This window comes from Camelus bactrianus, chromosome 5 (assembly GCF_048773025.1).
Source record: "Camelus bactrianus isolate YW-2024 breed Bactrian camel chromosome 5, ASM4877302v1, whole genome shotgun sequence".
NCBI classification, from domain to species: domain Eukaryota; kingdom Metazoa; phylum Chordata; class Mammalia; order Artiodactyla; family Camelidae; genus Camelus; species Camelus bactrianus.
This window is the reverse complement of record NC_133543.1, coordinates 27025872-27046080: the sequence shown is the minus strand read 5'-3', so window position 1 is coordinate 27046080 and position 20209 is coordinate 27025872. Positions and strand designations below refer to the sequence as shown.

Genomic DNA, 20209 nt, shown 5'->3' with positions numbered 1-20209 from the left:
CTCCTACTAACAGAACTTCCCTGAATTATCACGTTATACTTTCCAGAGTGAGTCTGCATTCATTGGGTCCTAATTCCTCTGTCCCTCTCAGGGAATTTGCTCCTGCAGTTACTCCACATCTTCCCAGCGTCACCAATTTCCCAACATAATATAAATGCATTGTTAGTCTCCAATATTAAAAAAAAAAAAATAAAATACACCTTCTACTCACATTACTCAAGGATTCAGTCCTTTGACCTCCTATCTTCACTGCAAAAGTCACTTCTTAGACGATCTCATGATGATCTCGGATATACATAGCATCTTGAAGATGGTGACTCCTAAAACTTCCCCCTGGACTTCAGTTCCATAAACCTAGGCATTGAAAATAAACACGTCAAAAAAGAAAAGGAAACCTCTTGTTTCTCACCACCATCTCTAACTCAACTCTTACAATTAACATTCTGCCTAGCAATAAACGGCTTAATTCAACCAGGTGTTCAGGCCAAAACTCACCAGTCACTTTTGAAACTTTTCTTTCCCAATACAGTACCAAAGTTGTGTTTGCTCAAGCTTAAAGTGAGATACCAATGAAAACAAACCAAAACAAAAAAGCCACGGTGCTCAGAAAGACCAGCACAAGTAGCTGGGGGTCCTAGATTACTCCAAAACTTCTAAGGGGTTCGCCTCCTTCGTGTGTCCCCATTGGCCCCTGCACAGCCCCCACACCCCCTACGTGAAGCATACGTGAATTGAAAGAAAAATTGGAGCTTTGAAGGCACATTCCCTCCCTCTCTGAAAGTCCCAAGTTCGTCGCCAAAACTGATGTGGGCTCACCACTTGGCTGTATGGAGGTTTCCCTGCCAGCCCTCTAGAAGTGCACAAGACGGGCAAAAAGTCTTCTATTGTAAATAAAAAGAGAGCCAGGTCTCCCAGGTCCCCAGGGGTAGCCCCTGGAGGCCGGGTTCGGGCCTGGCAGAGCGCCCCCTGACCGCTTCTCAAGCTGTGTGGGTGGGGGTGGGGCAGGACTTGCCCGGCCAAGACCCCCGCAGCACCCCAGCGCAGCCCTCTGTCCTTCTATGGACATCACTCTGGCTGAGACCACCAAAGTGTGTCCCCATGCTTCCCAAAAGGGGCTGTGTGGCCCAAGTTTTCCCTGCACAAGGCGTTATCAGCTCTGGGCCAAGAGCAGTCCCCGAGCGGGAACCCTCTGGAAGCCAGTCTGGTGAGGTGGAGGTTGTTGAGGGAAGGCCGGAGGGTAGGGCGGGCTAGGGGCTGGGGAGCGGCGGATGGACTCAGACCTCTGGAGGCTGCTGCCCTTGCTGCCGCCGCCTCGGGTCCCACTGGCCAGCAAGCAGGAGCGCCCGTGCGTCATGAACGCCGTCGGCCATGGAGAAGGACTTGAGGTGGCTCTTCACGGTGGCGGGCCGCGGGAGCTCGTCGATGAGGTGCACAGGGGTGCAGGAGACGATGGCCGGTTGGGCCTCCAGGGCTTCTCCAAGCCAAGCTGTGCGAGCGCAGTGAGGGACAGCTCCGTGAGAGACTCGGCACTGAGGGTCCACAGACCTCGGGCCTCTGAGGGCGTGCGTGTGCGTGCTTCTGTGCGCAGGCGCGCAGCTGCTCCGTCTGGACGTGCCTCTGGAGGGCCTGGAGTAGCGAACGCCCAGCCGGGCCCCGGGGGGCCCGGGGTGCACGCTCGGTGACGTCAAACAACCAGGGGTTTGTGAAGTCGCACGGACACCAGGAGGATCCCCTGCGCGACCCTGGAGTGGGACTTGAAGACAGTGTAGAACCTGCCTGATACCTTCCAGAGCTCCGGTTTGACCTGCCGACCTCCCTCAAGATGGTGGTCGTCTCGTAGCCTGTCCAGTTGCTGTAGGCTCACAGGGACTCAGCCACCCCGTCTTGCAGGCTCTCCAAGATGTCCCTTTGGTCCTGCCGCTGTCGCCGGCCCGCAGGAACTTGAGCAGGTAATAGCGTGGGCACAGAGGTGGGGGCGGGGAACGCGGCCGCGGGCCTTTGGCCCGGAGTCCTCAAATGGAATTTGGAGGGGGTGCCACCAGCCTCATCCCCGTCTGAGGTTCCAGGTTCCAACCTCTGCTAACTACCTCCAGACCACTAACACTTGTTTCATGAATAACTGAAACAGCCTTGCTTCCGTTCTTGCTACCGCAGTTTATTCTCCACATAATAGCCAAGATGATATTCTACAAATATAAACCCTATCTGGGCACTGCAGTGGTAGTCATAGTGCCACCCACTGAACTCACTGCTCCCTGTGCCTTTGGATACCCGGTAGGATTGGCTTCCCTGCCTTCTTGTAGGTTTGTGGGGTCACATAGCTTGTTCTGGCCAATAAGTGGTTTGCAGAAATGACACCTGCAGTGAGTTGGAGCATCTAATTGCTGCTTCCAGATCCTCCAGAATTTACTCTTCCCACTGCCACTGGGTCTGGTATGACCCAGACCGGTATGACTCCACCTGTATGGACACCAGAGTGAGAGTAAGGATGGTCAACAGAGAGAGCAGAAAGATAGGTAGAAGACTACTTCTGAAAATTTTCCAGACTAACTTTTGCCCTCCTCAGTCAAGTGAAATGTGTTCTCTCTCCCAAATACTCTCTAAGATGAAATACTTCCTCTGTCTTGGAATGCAGGGCCTCATCCCAAGGAGGGGCCTTGTCTTCCCATCTCTGTACAAATATTGGTCGAAAAATTTATACCATGAGAGAAGGTACTTACATGGTGTGCAGAACTTCAGAAAATATCCAGAATCTGGGCTCCAGGATAGCTGCCCATCCCCCCACCTCCACTCACTGAGCAGAGAATAGAATCTTTATCTGAGAGACAGCCCTTTAAGAAATCTAATTGTACAAAGTGACATTTAGAGATGATCATATTTAAAGTGTGTACTCTATAGTCTAAATATTTGGATCCTCATACTCCCACTTTTTCCATGGACTTTCAAGCAACCTTTGTTCCCAGAGACTTACTTCTGCTTTTGCCTTTCCTCAGCAAGTGCTACCACACGAGACCACCCACATCCTACCATCTGAATTAGTTACTAAATTGCACTTTGTTATCAGAGGCCTCTGTAAGGACTGTCATATGATTCTTCTGCATTTTATATGACATAGGGGCTAATTTTTACCTTTAGATTGTAAATGTCTCCTTTTCAAGGTAGGAAGTCTCTTTCCAAGTTTGATATGAAGTATAATTTTGTTTCCTTGAGGAACAAAATATCTTAAGACCTCGCCATATTTTCTTCTGCATATTGGCAGCTGAGACACTTTGCACGTTTTATGTTTGATTCCAGAAGCTGTGTTGCTCCGTCTGGTTGGGGTATTGCCTTTGTCCTCTTAACTCAAACCTCTCCATGCCACCATACATTGAGACCAGGTAAACTGCAGCCTCATCCCCAATGTTTGTGTGTGGCCATGTGCAAGAGAACAAAGGCGAGTATGTGCTGGAGTGGGGAAGAACAGATGGAAGGAGGAGCACCAGGAGCCAAGGAAGCCACATGGCATCAGACAGACTGATGGGCTCAGATCCCATGTCTGCCTTTTGATTGTCACAATTTACATATCCTCTGTAAGCTTATGTTTCCTCATCTGCAAGTTAGTAATAAAAATACCTGCCTCACAGAGTTACTGGGAGGATCAAAAAAATACCTAAACAATTAGTACAGTGTCTGGTTCTCAGTTAAAGCTCAATAAATGGTAGCTCTGATAGTTCTTATTATTAACGTTATTGAAGGAGAGAGATGAGGAAATCCCAGTAAAAGGTCAGCAACCTCAAAACGGAACCATTAGTGAGTTGTCCTTAATGCACTTTCTCTGTGACATGGGCAAAGCCTCAGACCTCCAGGGAAACGATGACATGGTAATGTTTTTCCTCCAAGGATTCAATATTTTTTTTTCTTTTTCTTCTTTCAGGATTTATGACTAATTATGGCCACTACTTTACTCAAGTGTGTTTATTCTTTTAGTCTTTTATTCATCAATCATTCATTCATCCATTCAAAAAATATTGCTGTGACTATGCCTTGTGCCAGACACTGAGCTTGGTGCTGGGAAGTAAGAGTTAACAGAGGCACAGTCCTGCCTCTATGGAGAGTACAGCCTAGAGAAGGAAGCAGGCTGAAGGCTATTACGGAAGGTAACTATGTGCCTCCTCTTGTCACAAATAACAGTGACCCAGTGAGCTTTTTCACACGGAAATCCTTCTCGGATTATGTATGACTAATGAAGAACTCCTAAAGAGGTGAAAGCTTCATCCACATAAGCGAATCTCTAATGGCAGGAGTTTGGTTAATGTGGCACCCACAGTAAAACAGATGTTTAAATCAAAAGCTCTGCCAAGAACCCCTCGAATCCCACCACATAGTTAACTCCTATTCTGCCAGAAACCAAGGCTTTGATATTCTTTGCACATAGTGATGTTAAAGAGTTAGGGATGCTCTCAACCCCATGCCCCAGTGACACTCTTCCTCCTTTCTTGTATTATAAGCTCAAGACAACCAGAGTCTGTTTTATATTTTAAAGATGAAAAGGACTTCTCAACTAGATAGGCAAAGAAAGATCTACAATTGAAGGAACAATAGGCTTTTTTTTCATTGTAAGCTGAGACATTTAAACAGAAATATGGGAAGTGCAATTAAATTACAAAGTGGAATGTGGTGATTCGAGTTGAATGGAATTAAGTAAAATCTTGCTGCACATTAGAATCACCTGGGGACCTCTTTAAACATTCCAATGCCCAGGGTCCATCTTAGACCAATTAAATAAGCATGCTTGGGATCTAGACATTGCCCCCCCCCCCTTAAATCTCCCAGGAGATTCTGTTATGCAGTCAGGGTTGAGAACTACTGGAGCAGACAAAGGGAGAAGGGACTGGAGATGAACCCAGATGTTGATACATGGGAGGAGTAAAGATGGCAGTCCAGCATGAGACTAATGTGAGAATAGTCAGACTTGAGAGTGGCCCCAGACTGGGCTGTGAGGAGAGGGCCTGACCTAAACTAGTGCCTCCTTGTTGAGAAGGTAGAAGGTAGGGCTGGTTTGGGAGTATAGGAGTTCCTCCACCACAAATACCTTTACTTTAAATTCTGATTTCGTTTGTGAAGGTTTCCTTAGATAGCTTTTTGGGAGGAATGAATATTTTAATTTCTGTGAGTTTTGAACTAATTATTTTGGTGATTCCTAGAAATAAGGGAAACGCTGGGGGTTAGAAATCAAAAATGAAACACAGAGTTTTGGCTAAGAGGCTTTTTTTTTTTTCCTCAGGGGTCTCTCCGAAAGGAGAGAAAGCATGGACAATTAAATGAGATACGAAACTTGGGGTTACAATTCAGTGCCTTCAGAGGCCAGGGAGGTAGTACAAATGGGAGTCAAAAATATGAAGATATTTATAAGCACTTCTGTAGTTTCACTTACAATGTTAATGCACCCCCCTAACTTCCCTGAAGGATAGTAAATTCCCGAACCCTGAATTCTATGAAAATGAGGTTTCCAGAAACCTAAATCAAGGCGTTAGAGATGCCTATGTTGTTAGAAACCATTCCAGGTAGTGTTTGCAAAAATCTAGTAGTAGTCAAAGCTACTGACCATCCTAATTCTTTGCATTATCAAGTTTAAAGACTCTGTTATGTACGTGTAAAAGCATAGCTCAGTTCAGAGTACAGATTTTCACTAGGGAGTTAGACTCTGCTATAATATCATTGGGAATGGAAAGAGTTAGAGGAAAGTGAATTTTAAAAACTTGCCTTAGGATGAGTATCGTTTGTAATTAAAAGAAATTATGTTATAGGCTGCTTTTGGATGATGAGGCCAGGAAGGGCATAACTGAATAACTATCGATGATCACTAGACCACATTCTAAAGAAGGTGCTGGCAGTTAAGTGCAGGAGTTTATTTTAATGAATGAGTTTCCAAACTAGACTGTTGTCTTCAATATTCTTTTATCTCTTTCCTTTCCTCACAGCTCTTCATTTCTTCTTTCTATAAACATGGAATAAACATTTTTAAAATCTGAGTTTAGAAATGTGTCAAATGTTCATCTTCCTGGGCTGGTCACGTTATTATTTCCATCTCTGCCTTACTCCTCTTAAAGAGTATTGTTTGCCCCTGAATGCTCCTTTAGCCCCTTTCCAATATTTTTTCCTTCTTTACCTATTATATAGGACAGATTCTAAGGTGGGTTCACCTACCATGCCTCCTGCCTCCTCGTATTTATGCTCTTGTATAATCCCTTCCCTTGTGTGTGAGTGGGACCTGTGACTTGCTTTATCTTATGACAACTTATCCAGAGGTTGTTTCTCTTCTGCAAGTAGCTAGAACTTGGATTTGTGGAAAAGTAGGACAGCTGCTCTCTTGCAGAGGAGTGAACACACACACACACTCAAATGTGAACACATGGCCCCACTATAATAGGTGCAGCAAAAGTTGTATGCTCTCACTGATGTGTCTGCACAGTGATAAATTTTTATTTTTTAGCATTTATTTGAAGTGCAGCTTTTCGTTGTCTCTTTATGCAAGCTTTCATCAGCATTATTAAAAATGCCTGCTGCAAAGTGACAATGACCACACAATGGCCAGTGTGAGCCATTTCCATCCTGGCTAGACTGCTTCATTAGGGCATCAGTCTGCCATGGACCCTGAGCTTCCTTGCTGTTTCCCTCCTAAGGAAAGGCAGTGGAAGTTCATAGGTGCTGAAGGACCCTATCAAAGACATGAGACTTTGGGTGGAGCCAGAGTACAACGTGGCACAGTTTGTATTTACACAACAAATGGAAGCTTTCCTTGGGATTTCAAGAACAGAAGGTGCAGACAGACACAATAGTCTCTCAGCCATGCTTTAATGAGCCAGGGCCCTTGGCTGGATGGATGCTCAGTAACAGGATGTCTGTGCAGTGAGAATACAAGCAAAGGATGCTCGGGCTTTGCTTGGGCAGGTGTCTCCAAAGGAGGGAAACATGACTCATGACTCTTGAGCAAAGTAAACACTGCTGCCATCACCCTTGGAAAGCAATTTGTGGGCAGAGATCTAGGCTGTTTTTAAAAATGACATGAGCAGCAGGTTCAACCTCAGGAGGCTTCATAGGGATAGATAAAGAGGAGGATTACAGAAGCTAAAGCTTTTGTTTAAAGACAGATTACAAAGCATTTAGTTCGGATCAATCTGCCTGAAGCTTAACTGCTTAAATGTGCGCCTCTTCTCTGCTCTGTCATGAGTTTTGCTCTTAAACTTAGTGCTCAAGTGTGAAGATGAAGACCGGGCTTTATTTGGAATGACTGTAGATGAGGCTGTTGGTCTCTCTCCTTTCTGTTAGTATGAATTCAGGAAACATGAGGATTAGAAAAGATTCTAATCAATTTACCCAACATGAGTTTCTCTAGTAACAAGGGCAAGTGATTCGTAAGTACTTAAATGTGAAAAGGAAATCATGCAGCCGAAGTGAATGCAGCAAGGTGAACACCTACACAGATTTTCATAAAGTTATGGTTTCTGTATTGGAAATTATCCAAAGTATTGACTGCTCATGTTGGGAGAATAAAATATATATGTTTAAAAACACTCAATCTATTTCCTTCTTCTGAGACTGAATTGGATTGACTGCATGGCTGATCCAGTGACTGCAAAAGCCTACGCATTCAGGAGGTGACTTTAAAAAATGAATTGATGAAAACTCAGCCAATTTGTCAACTAGTTGTAGAATTGGCCTTTGTTCAGCGAGGGATCATTCCTGATCTTTCCTACGTCAGGGAGATTTTCTGCTTCAGTGAGTCTTTCCCTTTCTTTGGGAATTAAAATCTAAAGAAGAATGATAGAATTCTAATGGAACCATATACAAAATTAGATGTGTGTGACCTATTAATTTGTTCATGCATATGGCCCTGCATGGGGCACCTACCAGCTGCCTGGCTCTATTCTGAGCGTTGGAAATCCAGTGACAAATGAGACCAATTTCCTGCACTTAAGTTACAGTAGGAGAGACAGAAACTCAATAGTTAAACAAACAAGTATATACAAGGATATACTTTCAGACTGTGGCAAATTTTGCCAAGAAATTAAAGGGGAAAGAACATAGGAAATGGAAAGACTATTTTAGAGTGGATTTCAGGGTAGGGTTTTCTGAGGAGGTAATATTTGAGTGCAGATCTGAAGATATGTGAGGACAAGCTATGTGAAGATCTGACAAAACAGCATTCAGTAGAGAGGGAATATTGGTTGTAAAGTTCTCAAAGCAGAAACGAGCTTGCAGGGCTATAAAATGCCCAAGGAGGCCCAAGTGTGACTGGAATGGAGAGTGTGGGGAGGAAGCAAGTAGGAGTTAAGGCTGGAAGTAGCAGAAGTCAAGTTATATATGCCAAGAGAGTCCATGGTAAGGAGCTGGGCTGTTATTCTAAGTCTGATGAGAGGCAGGGGATGAGTACTGCAGGGAAAGCTACAGAATCTGATGTGTGGTTTTAAAGAGTTCTCTGATGACAGTGTAGAGAAGAAACCATAGTGTTGCAACGGTAGACACAAGGAGACCAGTTGTGAGTCAATATCTAAAGTCCATGAAGGAGATGGCATCTCAGAGGATCTGATGCTTAGAGAAGTGAACAGAAGTAATGGGACTTAGATATATTTTGAGAGTCAATCCAACAGAGCTTTATCTTGGATTAGATGAGGTGAGAGAGAGAGATGAAATAATGGGAAGAATGGAGTCATCTAGAATTGTGCAGTGCACAACCTTCTCCTGTGTACAGATGGAGCTTTAGCAAGTGAATGAATGTTGATGGTTGCAATGAGGAAGATGGTGAAAAAGCACACTTTTGGGGGGTTGAGAATAAACCGTTTTGATTTGAGTATCTTATGTTTTAGATACCTCTAAACTACTACTATTACTACTAACTAGTAGTATGGATGAGTCTGGAATCAGAGGTCTGGATGGGGAATCCAAATGGGGTATCATCAGCATGTAGATACTACACAAGATAAAGGGATTGGAAGATCACTAAGGGAAGTAGAGAGAGAACAGGGCCAATGACAAAGAATGGGAGAAGGACAGTATTCGGGAAAGGATAGAGGAAGAGAACCTGGCAACTAAAACTGAAGAGAAGCCATCTGTGAAATAAATAAACTTTATGGAGGCTAAAGTGAAGAAGGTATGTATTTGAAATCTCACTGAATGGTAGCGTTAAGATAAAGACATTGAACTTACTGATGGATTTAGTGAGATAAATGTGTTGGTGACATTGATGAGTGATTGGTGAGGAAAAAAGCCTGTTACAAAGTTAAAAAGAAAACGGAAGCTAAGTGAATGGAGACTGAATGTAGATGATCCATTCAATGATTTTTCTCTCCTAAAAATAGCAAAATAAATTGACAGTAGCTGGAAAGGGAGGTAGGATGAAGAGGTTTTTTTTTTTTTTAACAATATATTTGTATTCTCTATAGTCAAGATAGGCTAGATTATGCTGCAGTAACCAATTTGGCCCCAAATCCCAGTGGTTTACTACATCAAAGGTTTATTTCTCCCTCATGCTACATGTTCTAGAAGAGTCAGCTGGAGGCTCTGCTACCCACAGTTTCTGGGGGTCATTATCTAACTTAGACTCCATTGCCTTATATCTGCATAATCTGAAGTATGCAGACTCTTCAATTGCTACAGTAGAAGAGAAAGAGTGGAAAAGAGTGAAGCCGATTTTCATTCTCTGAGCCTGAACTGATGCACATTTAATGGTCAGAAGTAAACACATGACCTGCCAAACCACAGAGGAGGTGGAAAATGTAGAAGAGCTAATGAAATCTTCAGTGGCCATCACTGCCCCGACCACATAAGCCAATAGGAACAAAGCAATAGAGTCCATTAGTCTAAAAGCCAAATTCCTGAGCAGACCAGAGGGGATGGAAATCAGTGCACTTTTGGAGGGACTAGTTTTAGCAGCCCTATCTGAGTGAGGATGTTTTATCCAGTGTATCAGGAAAGAAAGCTGGGTATGTGGTTACTGATTCATGGAGGCTGGGAGATTTGGTAATGGAAAGATGAGGGCAAGGCCATCAATTAAGAATGAAGAAAGAGGAGTGATTTCTGTAGATTTTAGGAGACTGTAAGTAATGGTCTCTAATAGTAGAAAGACAAGTTTACTGGGAAAATGAGATAAGGTGGTAGAAGCAGCCTTATGTTCTGGTTACTCTGCAAATATCTTAGAGCCAGACTGTCTGGAATCCAGTCTTGGCTGTGTCACCTATGATTGTGGCCTTGGGTAACTTACTTAGCAGCTAAGTGCCTCAGTTTCCTGATCTGTAAAATTATGGTAATAATAATACTTACATCATAGATTTGTTTAGGGGATTAAAATAGTCTGACACAGTGAAGTGTTAGCTGTTATTGTGAGGATACCCTGACAGTGCGACAACTTCAGGTTTATGGTCTAAAAATGAAAATTGTGTGTGTTTCTTCCTCCAGCCATGTTCAGCTGCTCAGTTGCTAGGAGGCAGATAGGGAGTAGGCAAAAAAAAAATCAGATTTAATCATGGTTAGGCTAGATGAGTATGAGAGGGGGCATTTTGTCCAGTGCACTGTTGCTAGGTAGTCTTAATCTCCCAAGTATACAGTTGTCTACTTCCACATTGTTTCCATTTTATCTGGAAATTCAAGCATTTTTCTGTTTTCTGTGAGTTCTGTCAGGTTTCACAAAGTTGAACTTTTCAGGGGCCCTTCAGACTATTTAGAGGGTTGGAATTCCATTTCTGATTAGATTGATCCTCTTCTCCAAGAAGGACACCATTGATGATTCTGTAAAAGTGGCACATTTAGAGCAGCAACCAACCTGCAAGTCTCTCCATGAGGAAATTTCACTTAGAGCTACAGAAGTCAAGTAAATTATTTTCAAAGCTTCTCTCTTGTAAATGAAGAATAGTATTTCTATACCAAATGAAATTACATTATTGGGATTAAGCTCATGTTATTTTTCCCATAGGTGACGCCTTTTTCCTCTGTTTGAGAATCCCTGAGTATCTGAACCTTAATCTGTAGTGGGAAACAGTACACCAAGGATCTCCACTTTCATATCCTGCCAGTTTATGCACTGCTTTCCTAGTTGCCAATGATCTGAAGCAAATGTCACCAAGTAGAAAGGGAATAATTCTAATGAGATTATACGGGCATGCCAAATCTATCTTCTTTCCTCACACGGGAATCTGCAAGGAGGCCAACAAAGATCTGTTATTGGGAAATAACAAAAGGACTGTTTTCTCCATGTTTTTCTTTGCCTGTAGCAGTCTTTTTACTTTGACTTATCTTTCCAGAATTCATCTCTAGTTTCCTTAGTAACTCAGGCTTTACAGAAACCCTTGTGATGTTTGATATTAGATATTACTTGCTATCTAATTCATTGGGATTCCCCTTCCTACAACTATTAGATTTCTGATTTCAAAGGGCAGGTGGCTAACAATCTCCATGGTGGCCTCTTCCAGCTCTCATGAAAATGATTGTAAACATATGAAACAAGAAATACAGAATCAGCAAAAGGTGAAAACTCAGAATAAAGAAATGGAGATTAGAAAATAATCTAATGCCAAAATCAAAGAAAAATTGTTTTATATTACAGATAGAGCCAAGTGGGAGGATGCTTCTATTCCCAACACGCAGACAACCAAGGAAATATACAGTTCTTCTATGACCTCAAGTCTGTGATGCTCACCTTATTTGAGTGGTGGAATTGTGAGTAAATTTGATATGTTTCCCAACATTTATTCTTTACTTCCTAATTTTTAAAATCTAGCTTTAAGAAGAGAATGTCTGTATGGCAGAAGATAATCTCAAATGCAAAGTGGTTGTTTTTGGGATTGGAAATTTGGATGATGATTTTGTCCTTCTATTTTATTATATTTACAAATATTTTGCTATATTCATATATTACCATATAATTGGGGGATAGAATATAGTTTTTAAAAGATAATACTATAGAGGACTTTGAGGACATTGGTTTTATTACCTCTTATTTTAAGTCAAATTTGCAATGAAATATTTTCATCCTACTTGGTGTTTTTTATCATTAAAGTGAGAAAGCTTGTATTTTTATATATATATTTTTTAATGAATTTTTATATGTATATATAAAATTCAAGATGCCTGTCTGGATTCTTACCCAAAATGGAGGGGATGTTTGGGTACAGTCTTGAAATACAGTCTAGGTAGTATGCAGAACTTACAGTGGTCATTCCAGAACTGGATTGTCTAGAAGCTAAAACTGAGGATGACTTTTTAATAATAATAATTTTAACAATGTGGAAAGAATTATTGAGATAAGCTGTGTCATTAATAAAATTCTTGTGGGTACCTAAGAGGGGGTGGCATATCTTAAAAGACACAGGAGTCATCCTCAAAAACAACAAAAACTGAGTTAAGATAAGAGACTCTTGTAACTACTGATTTAGAAGCACCTGCTATACACTTTATTATTTTATTATTATCATCATTGTTATTAAGGCATAATTTCCATACATTGAAATTTACAACTCTAAAGTGTACAGTTCTATCAGTTTTGACAAATACATAGAACCTGTGTAATCTATACCAAGATATAGAACATCTCTATCACTCCAGAAAGTTCTCTCAGGCTTCTTCCCAGACAATTTGGTTCCTTTCCAGTTTAGGGCTTTTATGGATAAAGATGCTATGAATATTCTTGTGCATTATGGTAGATAGAAACACTCATTTCCGTTGGGCACATGCCCAGGAGTGAGATTGCTAGGTTATGGGGTATGTGTATGTTGAGATTTAATAAGTACCTTAAAACATTTTTTCTATGCATTTGGACTAATTTACACTCACTCTGCTAAGTAAGGCATTCACAGTTGCTCCATATACTTGTCAACACTAGTATTGCTCGTATTTTTGGTTTTACTCATTCTGATATGTAATGGCAACTCATGGTTTTAATTTGCATCTTTCTGGCAACAACGTAAGCCCTTTCTCATACGTTTATTGGGTATTTAGATGTCGTCTGTTATGAAGAGCCTGCCATCACAGTGTATTTTAAATGTCTTATTTTCTTGCCTATAATTATGCCCTTACAACTAGTCTGTGAATTCCCTAAAGGTAAGGAATGTTTTTAATAGATATTTCTTTTTCTGATACTTGGTACACTGCACTAGCACATTGCAGATTCTAAAAAATGTTGGTTTGAATGGAAAAAGGATAATTATTAAATAGCTCCTCTTACGTGTCAGATGCTTTTCGTGTATTGTCTCAGTTAATCCCCATAGCAAACCCACCTACCAATGAAGATATTGAAGCTCAGCGGCCATGGAGGTAGTAAGTGGCTTGCACTGCTGTAGTCTGAAACTAGGACTTTCCTATTTGAAAACTGTTTCCTTTGTTCCTTCTAATCCACCACAATGGGTTCAGATTAAAAAGTAGTCCTTCACTGTATTCATTTTGTACCCATTTTTACTGCACATGGTGGCAGAGAAGGCTGTGCTAACATCCAAGTTTCTCTTCTTTCCTCTGGGCACACAGCTAAATTACCGTTCCCAGACCCCTTGATGTTAGGTAGGGTCTGTGACTAAGTTATGGTGATAGAATGTGATTTAATATGGTGCATGTCACCTACAGGTTTCACCCACAGAAGTCTGCCACATGCAGTCTTCCACTTACTGTCCACATGTTGAAGATGGTCACAACATGAGATAAAAGGAGCTTGGGTCCTGAATGACTGTGTGAAACAGAAACTCCTCCCCTCCCCCATCACATTGGTCTATTATGAGTGAACATTAAGCTCTCATCGTAATAATCCACAGAGATGTTGAGGTTTGTTACAGCAGCCCAGCCTCTTACAGCGACTCTCTAGGTATTGGTGATGCAGAGGTGAATAGCTGTTAGCCTTGAGAACTTTGGTAAGTTAAGAATTCTACCACATGACAAATGTTATAATAAGGGTACAGACCAAGTTCTGTGGTAAATGATGGGGACAGATCAATTCTACCATGTAAACTTAAGGAATATCTTACTGAAGAAATAATATTTTTTATCTTGGTCCTAGGAGGGTCAGATCAAAGTGGTGGGCATTTCAGGTTGTAGAAACAGCATGGAAAAATTTTGTAGAAAGCTGAAAAGCATGCTGTACTCCCTCCTAGAGATTTGTGAAGTTCTCTGTGGCTAGGTTACAACTCACATGTAAGGAGAATGCTAAGAGAGAAATAAAAATAATAATTAAAAAATAGATTAGTGGCCAAAATTGAAACATCTGCTCTGCCATGAAAAGGAATTAGGGCTTGGTGTTATGATCAATGGGGAGCCATCTCTTATGGATTGAAGGGAAAAAAGCTAGACCAGGAAAATCTTATAAAGGTGTTGGAATTATCCAGATGAACAATAATGAGGATCAGAACTAAGACATCGTCAATGAGGATTAAGAGGGGGTAGATTTTTAAAATTAATATTGCTGTGGAGGGAAAAAGAATGACATTTAGACTGTTTCTTTTGTTGAATATCACCCACTATTAGAAAAGTATTACATAAATCAGGTCCAGATGAATCTTTGGTATTTTCAGGTCTTATTCTAGAGTCTGTATTTCTTGTTAAAATGTCAGTTGTTGATTTCTTTCTCTAACTTCTCAGAACTTCTGGAAGCTTTGTTCTACTTAAAATACATTCATCAATAATATCCTATCAATGAAAACAAGGTTATGATTTTGTAATAGTTAATTCCTTGCATGCCATTCCCCAGCATTTCAGTTTCTTTGTTTTCTGTTTTAGATGGAAGTTAAACAATTTAATTCCACAAAGTTACTGAACTTCTGTTATGTTCTCAGCATGGCAGTAGGCAATATAGTCTAAAATTACTACCAAAACGAGGTATTATGAGAGTTCAGAGTGCTAAGAGGATTCAAAGGAGTGATGTTGGGAATTAGGAATGGTAGGTAGACCACGCACAATGTAGTGGGCCACACACAATGTAGTATAGGTTTCAAGGATGAAGACAGTGACAATGGTGATGATGATGGTGGTGACAATGATGACGATAATGGAGGGCAGGTTCCTCTTAGCATCTACAGTTACATTAGTTACTGCTGACATGTCTGTGGGCACATGACCAGGAAGGCTTTTCTTCCACATGCATACCTGGTCTCCTGCATTAATGATTCAAATCCCTGATTATGTAATAATAGTAATGAGAATTGTTAGCCCAAGAGTTAATTTTTACTGTTTGGTTTGCTTCTTCGGGGGACTAAAAGCAGTTTTAGAAAGCCTCCCTTGAATTTTCAGAATAAAACAAACATAGAGAAGAAAAAGCATCACCAGGGATTAAGGGAGCTCACGTGTCAGGGTCAGAGTAGGAGACACGCAGAAGCCTAGCAAAAGGGATGAAAGAGCAGTTTCTTTTCTTCTGCCCCTGAAAATATATTTACAAATTGAATCACAAGTACAGGAGGAAAAGGTAGGCCATTGTATGATGAGCGGCAGTAGGGGGTGGGAGGAAAGCAGCAAGTAGGATTTTAGTTTGGTTTTTAGAGGATTAAATATGCCTGATGCCAGGAACGTGATGAAGTAAATTTCCCAAGGGGGTAAGATTTTGGCAGAAAATCAGAATCATGTATTTAGAAATGTGCATTATTCTTTAACAGTAGCAACAAAGACTATAAACGATTCAGCCTGAAAATGAATTTTGGAAAGAGTGTAATAGATGTATTCATTCATTCATTTATTCTCCAAACATATATTGAATGGCTATTATAGACCAGACCCTGTCCTAGGCATTGATAAAAAAAAAAAATGCTGAGACAGTGAGGCCTCCCTCAAGAACTTCATATGGGGATGAATCACAGGAAAACAAAAAACATAGAAACATTAAACATAGTGATGTGTATTGTGAAGCTGTGTATGAGCTGCTAATTTAGTGTGGAGAGAAAAAAAAAATTCTTCATCTGTCTGTGACAGTCAGGAAAGGTTTCCCAGAGGAGAAACTATCTTGAGTTAGGATGTGCAAGATGAATAGAAGTTGGCCAAGAGGAAAAAGTGGGGATAGGTATTTCAGGCAAAAAGAAAAATTTGAGAAGCGGATCACGCATCAGTGATAATTGTTGCACGTAACAATTGCTCACTGTTGGATGCTAAAATTAGTGGGCAAAAGCTTTAGAATAAACAAATTTTACAGTCTCAAAGTATCTCCCCCAAGGTATGTATTAACTGCAAAGGCAAAGATAGTAATTTTACAGCAGAAAAATCCAGCAGAAACCACCTTCTAGTGGATAGAGGTCCACATCACCAGTAATCAGACATACCAGCATTATGAACCCAGTGATACGATGCAGAGGAGAGCGCAACATTCCTGCATGTTCTTGCCCCAAATGCGTAACTTCAGTCCAATCATGAGACGATAACAGACGAAATAAAACTGAGGGACGTTCCACAAAACATCTGATCGATACTCTTCAAAGGCATCAAGCTCATTAAAGATAAGAAAAGGCTGAGGAACTGTCACAGACTGTAGGAGGCCAAGGGGAGATGACAGCTAAATGCAAGGTGGGATCCTGGGAGTGATAGGGAACAGGAACAAAGTTAGTGAAAAATCTGGTGACATCTGAATAAGGTTGTTATCTTAGTTAATGATAGTGTCCCAACGTGAATTTCTTTTACTTGATAAATGGACCACTGTTATGCACGATGTTAGGGGAAGAGAGGATATATGGAAAGTCTCTGTACTGCTTTCCCAATTTTTCTGTTAAGTCTCTGGTTCAAAATTTAAAAGTTTAAAAAAATAAATGCAGGTTTAAGATAACGGAATGTCCACATGGGAGGATAAGTACACTGATAGACTGTTAGTGTTGGGTATTTCTGGGAGATGAGGTAGACCAAGTCTTTTCCTGAGGAGTCTGGGTGCGGTCCAGTGGGTAACAACAGGCCACTGAGGCAGTTAAACAGCAGAGCATCGTAACCAGATTTGTGTTTCATAAAATCCTTCAGCACGGACAGGAAAGGTAGGGACACTGGGCCTGCAGCTACTTTAACAGAGGCAAGAGGGTAAAGACTTGTACCAGGACAGTGGTACAGGTGATGGAATGGGATGATAAATTTCCACAACAGCCTTTTTAAGAGATCCATCTTCATTCCCTTGTGAAAATCGTATATACATGTTTCCTAGGCCGATTTGCTGTCATCCTCCATTTACCTGTGCATGCAGCCTACATTGCTGTCGCTTTATCCTGGTTAGGAATTTGCTCGTCCTCTATCTCCTATGTGCTTCCCCTTCCTGACTTCCAGCCTGAAGTTTGAGGTCATGACCTGGAGATCAGCTGCTCCCTGTATACATATAACAGGTCAGGTTTCTTTCAGTGGAACATCCAACTTGATGATGAGCTTTTCCTGCCCCTAAAATGTTCTCCATGTGGGCAACAGGAAACAGAGATGAGGAACTTCCGCTCTTTTCCTGTGCTAAGGTTGCTAATCCATCTAGCTAAGGAAGACCACTCAAATTCAAGATCAAATAAGTTCTTAGCCAAGTGTAACATTACTCCTTTGTTACAAAAAGGAAGGAAGGAAGGAAAAGAAAAGGAAGAGAAAAATAAGAGAGATTGACAAAGAGAATATTTCTTGACTCTCAGAACAATACAACCCACCTTCCAAACCATTTCTCTTCTTTGGGTCTTGTTACCAATTTACAGTGTTTTGCCACTCCCTCCAAAATTCGCTACCTGGGCTTCTACTTGAGGCTTCTTGGTTCTATGTTGAAATCTACTCTGGAGTTTCAATTTTAAAAGAGCCAGAAACGGGAAAGACTTCAAGTAAGATCGAAAGACTGGCAAAGGTATCCTCCAAAACCTCGACTCCATCTTGCACCCTCTACTAGTTCTTGAATGCTTCCGTGCAAATGGAGCCCAAGTGACCATCAAGTGGCTTCATAATGAAGCAGATTTGATAAGTCTAGGAAATAAGTTGCCTTCCTCAGTCTTTTATCTGCGTTGTTCTATTAAGGACTATTCCTTTTTAATGAAGCATATCTCCCAGTTCTTCCTAAACTTTCTAGCAAAGCAAAAACTCCTGATAGGAAGGCGACATTAGGCCACCACTGTCTAGTGTGTTCAGTGTTACCAGGTTTCTCTTCTTGAGTAAAGCAGGTGGAAAATCTGAAAAGCTGGACACTTTAGAAGGAGCAGTAGCAGAGGGTCCAGGGTTAAAATACATATCAGAGATCCTGGCCTTCCAAGGATGCCAGACGTCCAGGTATTAGCAGAATACCTGATTTATTCCCACGTCTGCCCCATTGCTTTGAGTCATACATGGCATTACCTAAGACATTAGTTTAACTATAGAGCTATCCATTGCCTTGGACATTGGAGTAGATAAGCAGTAAGCTTGGTCTTCAGTAAAAGAAAGTAGAAAAAGGTTTCTGAAAAAAGATAATTGAAAGGAGGAGGAAAGAGACTCTGCACCTGCAAGAACTGGAATTATTATTTTTTTAAGTTAAGACACTAAATATCAGCTAAATGCCCAAGTTGAGACTGAGAACAAAAAATAGAGGAGCCAGAGTTTGTAACCCAAAGGATAGTGCAGAGCCTCATGGCAGGGGAAGATGAATTGGAGAGAGAGTATAGATGTATAATCATCTATTTATCTGGATACTTTGTGTCTAGTTACCTGGGATGTAGCTTTGCCCCAGCAATCAATATAAAAGAACATGATAAATATAGTCTAGTCTAACACAGTCAGTATTGAGGTCATTGAAATCCTTGGCCTGTTCTGTGGCCCTGTGACAGGGAGAAGGAGGCCACTGTAGATGAGAAGTCCATCCCAGACAGAACCACCCCAGAGAGAAGTTGTAGGTGTGTGTCTGTTTTAGGGGAGTTATTGTGCAAATATTATAGGAGACTCCCAACTCCTGCTCAGGTCCCAGATTAACTTTTATACAACAGTAAGGAGAATACAGAAGATGTAAGGGAAGCTTGAGACAGAAAGTTTTTCAGCAGAGTTCTTTTATTTTCTGCTCAAAATGATATTAATAATTAAACATTACCCAGATTATTTCTCAGCTTGGTGTGAATGAGTTCTGTACTGCCAGAGTGTAGATTCAAGATCTCTTCTGTTGAAGGAGAAGGAAACAAAGAGAGACTCTTCTGCAGTCCAGCTTGTGGACGATGCTTCTCCCCTCTTAGGGGGCCCGTCCTCTGTTATCCCCAAGCCCATTAACAGACATAATAACCTGTGACATCATTCACTTTCTTATTTGAATGTAAGAGGTAGACTGTCTCTTTTCTGCTACCCAGCTTTTATAAAGTAACAAGCAGGCAAAAAATCTCTGAACATAAAGATACAAAGCCCAAAGAATGTGTTGTGTTCACTTTGCATTCCCTTGTTATAAATCATGGGCTGAAAGTGCCCTGCTGTTCTAGGGGCAGTATTACCAGTTCCTTATACCCATAGATGAAAGTAGCACTGTCACATGAAAGGTGGTCAAGAAGAATTATTCATGGGACATGTGATACATTTCCAAAGATGAGACTTCACCCATCTCATAATTTCGTCCTGAGTGAGCCCTGAGTTCATGGAAGAGTCCTCACGCAGCCCTGGAATGGCGTCTCTCCATCACAACCCCACCGCTCAGGACTGCAGAACAGTGGGGGCCACCACTCGATGCACTGGCTCTCCGCTGACTGAATGCTGCTGTTGGATTGCAGAAGTCGTCTATGGGGACTGGTGGGATTTTATAACAATTACCAAGGACTAATTTCCATTCAACTTCCATTAAACATGATGTGCTATATATTAAGAATATTACTTACCAGGGATAATTTATCCGTGACCTTTTGAAATATGAGGAATTATCTTGCCATGTATTATCATAGTAAATCCTCCTCTCCTTTATCTAATAGCAAACATTTTTAATAGGTCTCTGAGGATCTATTTGAATATTCAGCCTAATACAGAATGCTATAAACATGTATCTTTTGCATATAAAGAGCACTGCTTTTCTCTTCCCTTGGAGATCCTGGGCTTTAGATGGAGGGACTGCTGGGGGAGGCGAAATGTTAGAAGCCATGCATCTGATTCAACCCCCTAACTTTGAAGCAGAAAGCTAAGAGGTTAGCTGATTGTCCTAGTTCAAAGGCAAGTCAGATACAAAGCCTAGACTCATGCTGAGTTTCCTTCACTCTCTGTCCAGGACTCTGTCCTGCACACTGGCTGAGGACAGGGTTTAGAAGCAGCTGCTATCTAACAAGCCAAGTTAGGGAAACCCATG

General features: G+C 41.4%; 1 pseudogene; it reads right to left on the bottom strand.

Moving 5' to 3' along the window:
• Window positions 1–1150: 1150 nt before the first annotated feature.
• On the bottom strand, window positions 1151–15051 carry LOC123613733 (ras-related protein Rab-40C pseudogene; annotated as a pseudogene).
• Window positions 15052–20209: the final 5158 nt, after the last annotated feature.